The sequence below is a fragment of the Gallus gallus genome, chromosome 5, assembly GCF_016699485.2.
Source record: "Gallus gallus isolate bGalGal1 chromosome 5, bGalGal1.mat.broiler.GRCg7b, whole genome shotgun sequence".
In the NCBI taxonomy this organism is placed as follows: Eukaryota; Metazoa; Chordata; class Aves; order Galliformes; family Phasianidae; genus Gallus; species Gallus gallus.
The window spans coordinates 15,296,964-15,305,119 of NC_052536.1; the positions used below are offsets into that span (position 1 = coordinate 15,296,964).

At 50.3% G+C, this 8,156-nt stretch overlaps 1 protein-coding gene across 4 annotated transcripts in view; it reads right to left on the minus strand.

The window, feature by feature from the left end:
- The window catches only part of CD151 (CD151 molecule (Raph blood group)), a 31,814-nt gene extending 23,658 nt beyond the window's left edge, over window positions 1–8,156 (minus strand). Inside the window, exon 1 of one of the 4 annotated variants that reach the window (XM_040700870.2) lies at window positions 8,103–8,156. The gene's annotated coding sequence lies outside the window, so the exon portion shown is untranslated. Of the gene's footprint in view, window positions 1–166; window positions 7,781–8,014 lie in introns of those variants that run through there. The other 3 variants (XM_040700869.2, NM_001006472.2, XM_046941634.1) reach the window with 3 other exon arrangements.

Sequence of the window (8,156 nt, forward strand, 5' to 3'; positions counted from 1 at the left end):
CTGCTGGCACTATCTGCACGAGCTTCCCCTCCTGCCCAGCACAGCCACCTCGTGCAACAGTGCTGTCACACCTGGAAATAACCACTTCTCTAGAAGGAGAGCCACAGGAATGGCCAAGAAGTCTCTTCTGACCATGGGCCCTTATTACCACCCCCAACGTCCATACCTCTAAGTGGTCCACTTTGGAGTGCTCGAACGCTTACAGGAGTTCTATCCATTTTCAGAGCTAAAAACACTTTGCTAGAGCCAGATCAAATATCAAGCACAACCAAGGGCAAATTAAGTGACTTTTCATTCTGTGGAGCTGAGAGCCCAGTCCATAGGAGCCGTCTCTTTCCGGTTGCTATAGAAGCAATACTGAAAACACCCAATCCACACTGCACGAGGCTGCATTGAGGAAGGATCGTTCTTCCAGCAAAAAAAATCAAACAAACCTCCAGCCAAAAAAACAACATTTCTCCCCCTTCCACCCCACCATTTATGCTGCTGTTTTCAGATCAGCCTGAAAACTTGGCAGGGAGGCGTCAGCATGTGAATAAATAACTGGAAGGAGAAGGCTGTCGTCAAGGCAATTACTTGCCGGCCCTTTGCCAAGGCTGAAGGCAAGGGCAAAAAGCAGTCCCCAAGCCCAAAGCACGCTCCAGCAGGCTGTAAAGAAACCCCCTAGCCGTCAGCCAGAGCTAGCACTGGGAGCTGGGCTCACAAAGGTACTCCGTCCTGCTTCATTCAAACTACAGGCAAAGGGCAGGCAGCGGCTTCACAAAGGGCACAGAGCTATAATCAGCTGAGACATGTGCTGGGCTTTGGAGGGTGTCTGTTAGTGTCTTCTGCTTCATCTGGGTAAGAAAATGGAAGAGGGCTCCTCTAACAGGTGTCAGCACACTGCGGCTGCACTTCAGATGCAGCTGAAAAACCCTGCCATGGATTACTTCATCAACGCGCCTTCAGGTGATTCCAGCACTGTACGAACAAGCCTTGCTACAGGAATGCTTAAAAGGAGTTTGATACGTAATCCCCCTTTTTTGTTTCCTCTCCCTGCAGAGCCAATTTTCACATCTAGAGGGACCATATAATCTTGTTTGACTTCCCACTATTTTAAATGTTATAATTTTAAAGGCTTGAAGTAGTCCATTCTACCCATCTGGGACAACTTGGATTAACTCTCCAATAGCACGAAGACTCAAAAAAACACTTCAAGAAATGGGAGTAACCACATATTTAGTTCCTTTGGGAGCCTCTCCAAATGTCACTGGCATATGCTCAGCCTTTGGACTACTACTTTGCACTCTGTAAAAAGCAGCAGAGCATTTTTTCCTCTGCGATGGGAAGATGGCAAACATCTTGACACTAGAGAAAGCAGCGTGTTCCCCTGCAGCTGTCTGCTTTTCCTTCCCTTACAGCACAGCTGTGAGTCAAGGACCACATTTCCCCAACACCCTGACCAACTCTGAGGCTAACAGCCTGGGAGGTCAGTAGCTGGATTTTTCCTTCTTGTAAGTACAGTGGTTCAAATTCCCTTTTTTCCTGCCTGGGAACACACCAGAGGGAAGCCCAGGCGAGCAGGCAATGAACAGAGCAGGCTTTGTTAGGCTCATTCCCCAGCACAGCACAGGAGCTGAGCAATATGCTTTACGTTCCCCTCTCAGCAGCAGGAACGAGACAGCAACCCACGACTCAGAGGCACAGCAGTTAGCAGCCCAACAGTCCCTCCTCCCCAAATGTAGAAAGAGCTCCTATGCATAAGAGTCGAAAGAAGGCTACAGCAGGCTGTGGCAAATCACAAATCACCCATCATACCTCTCGCAGACCCCCTGTCTAAGCCGCATCTCTCACAGGGGTGAGAGAGGGCTGCTCTGCTCTCTGTATAGTGAGGGGAGACCTAAGGGCAACTGAGCACATTTTTCTGCTAGCTGCTGGTACCACTCCTCAGCCAGCAGTGCTCCCACACTGCACCAGAACCACCCCTTCTGTGCTGAACGGATTGTACTGACAAGCACAAAGCCCAACACTTCCCCAAACACGTGCAGAGTTTATATTTAAGGAACAGATGGACAGCATAGGCGGCTCCCTGCAGTCACCCCTGGAGCTCTGCCTGCAGCTTACAGCCACCATGAAGCAAAATGAAACATCACCTCTGTCTCCAGGGCAACGTGGGGGATGATATGGGGGCATGAACTCCTCCCTTCTGGATTCCACCAAGGCTAAGAAGAGATACTGACATTCACAAGCTGTGACTCACGCCTGCCTCCTCCACACTCACAGGCTGGCATGCCAGACATGCCAGCATGAATGGCATCCACATGCTGGCCCCCACAGTGTGTAAAATGGACTGGATCTGTGCTTCCCCCTTATTTTCTCTAATGTTGGACTGTTGAGGTCACTGAGGATCTGTGACCTCTCTGAAGACAACCGTGCAGACACTGCTGCTCTTGCTCTGGCAGATTAGCAGACAAGAGGTCATCAAGGCTCAAACACAACAGAAAACTCCCCTCCAGAAATTCCTACCCCAAACACCTCTTGGTTGAGGTGAATTTAACCAATGGAAAAGTCAAATAGTCCACTGTTTGCAGTCCAGTTATGGCCACAAGTGACCAGTTTGCTGGGTGATGTACAGAGCTGAAAGTCTAAATAAACAGAGCCAGTGCAAACCTAAAATCCTCTGTGTATATGAGGCTGGTAAGCCATAATTGCTATCTAAACAGCTGCCAAGCTGTCAACCTTCCTGACTGCCCCTCCTTGTCCCACAAGAGCAGCAATCTGCTCCCACTAGTGGTTTCTTCAGTCCGCAGCTACAGGGATAAACTCCATCTGAGTACCCACATCCAGGTAGGGCCTGGCAACTCTTTCTGCTGCCCCAGCTCCCCCTGCACTGCTGTTTCCCCGGGCTGCAGAAGTGAACTTTGCTCCTTCTGCATTCAGACCCAGTACCAGCAGTAGATAAGAAACAGCCAGTGCCAAGGCTTTGATGTCACCTATTTCTGGCTCAGCAATAATGGCCTTTGTCAGGAAAACGAGCAGGAACAACCTGTGGTTCTTAGCAATATCCCTCCTCACGCCTCCCACGCTTCTCATTTCCAGCCTTTCCCAAGATTGTTTTGTTTCCTCTCACCACGCTGCTTCCCACATCCTCACTTGGATGCGCTCTCGCCTTTTACACTCACACTCAGCAGTAGGTATGATAAGCAACTCAGTGGCAGCCCGCATGGATGCAGCCTACAATTGGTACCGTGGAGCTCACTACACGATTCAAACTATATTTGGTGGTCTGTACTCTGCTGACAGTGGCTGTGGGTCAACATCCAAGTGAAGCTATATAGCTGCTAAGTATTTCATAAACCCCTGCAGAACATTAATTCTTGATGTCCTTCCCCATCCCTCTAGATAAATACCACTACCAGCCAGCACTGCTGGCATCAAAAAACGCACACTATACACACATACATGTACCACCAGTTACTTAAGTTTGCACCCTTTCTACCCCTGGCACATGTCCAGCTAGCAGGGAAGAACCATAAGCACCTCAGTAGCAAGAGCAATTTGCGTGGGAAACACAGACTGAGCCACTCATACACAAATGCAGCTCCGACCTCTCTTATTTTGACATGAAATATCAGGACTGCAAAACAGCAATTATCCTCCCGCTCATTCTGCCTAGAATTTTATTACGGTATAGCAGCCAGGACTCGGGATTAATAGGCCTGATTGAAACCATTCTCCCAGATGCCAGGCTGTTGAGATCACAGGCAGAGGAGCCTGACAGGCGGGAAGGAGCAGAGCACTGCCGGGATGCTCATCAGTGCTGCTATTACAGTGCTGATATCTGCCAAGAGCTGGCAGCGAATGGCTCCTGTGCCCTCGGGAGGGATGGTGCGAGGTGCTCTCTGCAGACCTCACAGATCACCTCATCTGCATCCTGCAGCTCTTCTCTTCCAATGTCTCCCTCTTCACTTGAGCTTCAGGCACAGGGAAAGGGGCGTTTCTCCCAGATTGGAGAGATGGTCACCACTGTGGGGGAAAGCTCTGCCAAAGTGATTGTTGCTGCAGCAAGAGAAAAATCGTGTTCAGACTTTGAAAGGAAAGATGAAGAAGAGGGAAGGAAGGAGACCTGGTCTTCACCAGAAGGATCCAGAGGATTTTAAACAACCAGGAAGACTTGATTCCTATTCCTCACAGCCAAGGAAGCAGGGATGTGCTGTAATTTCCAGGAGTCACCCTCCCTCCAGCTTTCCACAACCTCAGCTGTTGATACAAGTGGTCAGGGAGCAGCTGGAGATACCTAGTATTAAGTCCAGGAGCAGAGGTACAGCAGGAGGGTCTTTTCATGAGCTTTAAAGAGTCGGACTGACAAAGCCACTGAGGACAGTAGCAGTAGACTGAAACATGAAACAGCAAAGCTCCCCTTCTTTTATTTTTCACATTTGGTACTTCCACATTTTATCTTTCAAAGCTTTATTCTTAGGCAGAAGGCACAAGAAAAATCACAGGAACAGGATGATTGCATTATAAGAGACGTGGAAATGCCAGATGAGATTGTTTGAAACAGAAGCCAGACTTCACAGAAGTGAATTTACCAGTGGTCAACCAACTACGGTTCACATAGCTCACAACCCCTTCAGGGCTTGCTCACAAGCAAGAGAATTGTTTCTTGATCTGTGTATGTGCAAAGGAAACAGCCAGATTTGCACTATAACTTTGACTAGCTGTGAATAATACGGAATGTTCCTTGGAAACTTCTTAACAGATAGATACCATGCCACTGGCCACCCCCACCTAGCCTTTTTGCTTCACAAAGGGATACAAGCAGCTTTCTTCCACCCCCTTGCTGAAGAATCTCTCACACCCAAAAGCAAAAATTCGAGGAGGCCACACCAGAAATGTCCTTTGCAGAGCCAGGACTTCGACAACGTATGCCTTAACGTACACACAAAGAAGCAACATGAAGCATAAGCCAGCACAACAGCAGTATGGCAGCAGTCACTTAAGGCTGGATGCGTCGTCTGTTGTTTGGAGGAAGAAAAGGGGCCGTGGGAAGAGAGAGGAACACAATTCTGCAGACAAGCAGGAACAACACAGGCAGTACATGGCAAGACAGCATGCCAAACTGCGCTAGCAGGGTCACAGCCACAAAACCTGATGCTGATCAGCAAAGCTGCTGATGCTGCATAGGCTGCAAGGGGTTGGCAGTCAACGGGAGTGAAGTGAGGCAGTTCATCTCTCCCGTGCCGTGCTGCAGTCTGACAGAACAAGCCTTGTTTTGCTTTTAGTAGAACTACCTGGCAACAAAAGGAAAAGCAATGCTGCAAAGGGCTGCTGCTGTTCATCCTACACAGCACTAATGACAGCACAAATCATTGAGTGAAACCCTGAAGGGCAGGAAATGTGGTCGTGTTTACCTCAAACACAGACTTAGGCCAAATTGCTGCGCCTGTTTCCTGCTCGCTTTCCTTCTGGCTTTCCTTCTGCACAAGGCTGGGAAGCCAAAGCATTTCTGAAAAATCTTTTTAGGGTGGTGCTCTTTGGTAACTCAGAAGATGGCTTCTATAATGAGTTCAAGAGAAGGAGAGCCACAGTTCCAGTCAAGCTATCAAAGCTCCTCCTATTCAGTGCTCTCCTCTTGGCACTGTTCCTAAAAGCAAGTTCCCCCATAGTACACCTGCCTTGAGATAGGAGGAAAATGTGGCTGTTAAGCACACAAAAAAAAACCCATATAGCAGGAAGGACTAACCACTTTGGACTCCAGGGTGAAACATGAACAGCCGTCACACATGGGACATTATTCCAAACAAACAGAAAAGATACGTTCTTATTGTTTACTGAGGCCAATGTAGAGCAGGGACTGCCAGGACTTTCACCAGGCAGCTGAGACCAGTGGTTCTCCCCCATTACAGAAGGACTCTACCAAGAAACTAGGCTATTATTTAACAGAAGTCACATGCATTGGGTAGCTGATGGAAGTTTCAGAACAAGAAGGGTTTTGCAGCAATAAGGCACATGGACAAGAAGATGTCCGTAACAGGAACACAAGGACATCAGGACACTACAGAGCAAGGGTGTAATCTCAGGGTACTTACACAGAAGAGCTCAAAGGCTGCCAGCTGCTCCCACTCACAACCCAAGCTCTCAGCAAGGATATATGACTTGAAATACAAGCATCTTAGAGCAGCTACAGCAAGCCAGAGCAAAGACCCACACATGCAGGACACCTCTCTTTGACAGGGACCTGCCATCAGATGCCTCAGGTAAAGTCTAAGTGATGTTGCCCCAAATATTCCCAAGCTCCCAACAGTTTTTGAACTGGGGTCTTGTCCTGTATACAAACTCCTTCAGAAAAACGTTTGCACCTGCTTTTCTAGTTTACTTCGTGCTCATGTAAATTTTTGTTACCTATAGCATCCTCTAGTAGAGTGCCACAGCTCTTAACTATGTTTAGCATGAAGGACAGCTCCTTCTTGTTTTCTATGAAATAGAGCTTAGTGAAGAGCCACTCCCCACACAGACAAATGATACACTACATCAAACAAAGGTGTCAAAGAGATCTCCTTAAAATGGTAGTTTTACTCATGAAAGCCTGAGGTTATGCTAGGAAATTAGACCCCAGTTTATGCTAAAGACTACCAGGAACTCACTTTATATGAACTTAGTCGCCTCTAATGTGCAAGCAGTCCTGCTCAGCCTGTCACTCATTTTGTCCACGGCCAGACTTACTGACTTGCTCAGTGCTGAGACATCTTTGAAACAGTTCCTTTCCTCTTCGCCTCAGCCTATATGCTCTCTTCATCTCAAGCAACCATTGTTTGATAGCAGTAATAGTCAAGCAGGATGGGGAAGGACATCTGTCTGAGAGACTCTCCAGCTCCAGCAACACCCAGACAGCATCTATAGCACCAAAGACCCCTTAAGAGCCCAGGCAACAGCCTCACCCGTGGCAATGGAAACATGTTTTGAAAAAGGGACTTGTTTCAGAACTGGTTCAAGAACATGGCAGCCCCTGGGCACCACCTCTGGTGGGCGATGACATTTAATGACCCCCTGTTCTAGCAGACACCGCTTAAGCTCTCACAGAAAGAACAGCAGCGAGTGAGGGAGATGAGGGAAGGGCACTTTAAGGGATGCTATGGGCTAGCCTAAACTTCTAGGGCTAAGTAATTGTCAAGATGCAGCAAGATACTGCAACAGGTTGATCATCGGTGTCCCTGAGAAAAATCAGATTTTACTATGCTGTTAAACGTACAGCAGTTTGCATTCTTTGTAAGACGACACAGCAGCGACTACCGGGAGAGCCCCTCATGGCGAGGGACACACAGCGTTGCAACAACCCCTCACCAGCACTGACACAGCTCCCCACGTGAAGGCAACGGGACACCGCCCGGACTCCTAATCGGCCCCACTCTCCCCATCCTCTGCCTCTAGCAGCCCTACAAGTTTAACTAAGAGCAAGACATGAAAACACCTTTCAAACTGGAAAAGCCTGTGGGAAGTTCTGCAAAGCCCACGGGGAAGGGAAGCAGCCCCGTGACCAGAGTCGGCCCTCGGAGACCGGAGACGGGCACCACACACACGCCGCCTCCCGGCCGGCAGCCCGCACACGCTGCCCCTTCGCCCCTTCCCGCCCCGCGCCACACAGCGAAACGGCCACGGGGAGCCCCGCGCTCCGCTCCGCTCCCCCCTCACACCCCGTGCGTCCGCCATTTCGGGGCGCCCCGCCTCACCCCTCAGCGGCAGCGCGCCGGACCGCCGTGCTCCGCGCCGCCTCGCGCCCCGACCTGCCGAGCGGAGAGGGAGGGAGGGAGGGAAGGGAGCACGGCAGGAAGCGGAGAGGGAGGGGAGAAGGGCGGCACGGCTCGCCCGGCCCGGCCCAGCCCCGGGACGCCCAGCGGGCGGTGCCTCGGCAGCGAGCCCTCACGTACGGCCCGCCCGGCGGCTGGCACGAGCTGTCGGCGCCCCTTCGGATTCGAAAAATAGAGCAAAATAAAATTCTTTTTCTGCAGAACAAAGCACCCCGAATTCCGTCCACCTGCAGTGCCCGCGGCGCGGTCTCGCCGCGCTGTGGAAGCGCGAAAGCGCGCCCTGTAGCAGCGACCTCTGGCTCCCGCCGCCTTTACCTCACCCGCCGTTCCCATCGCCGCAGGCACCACATTGCAAAGAACACGAGCTCT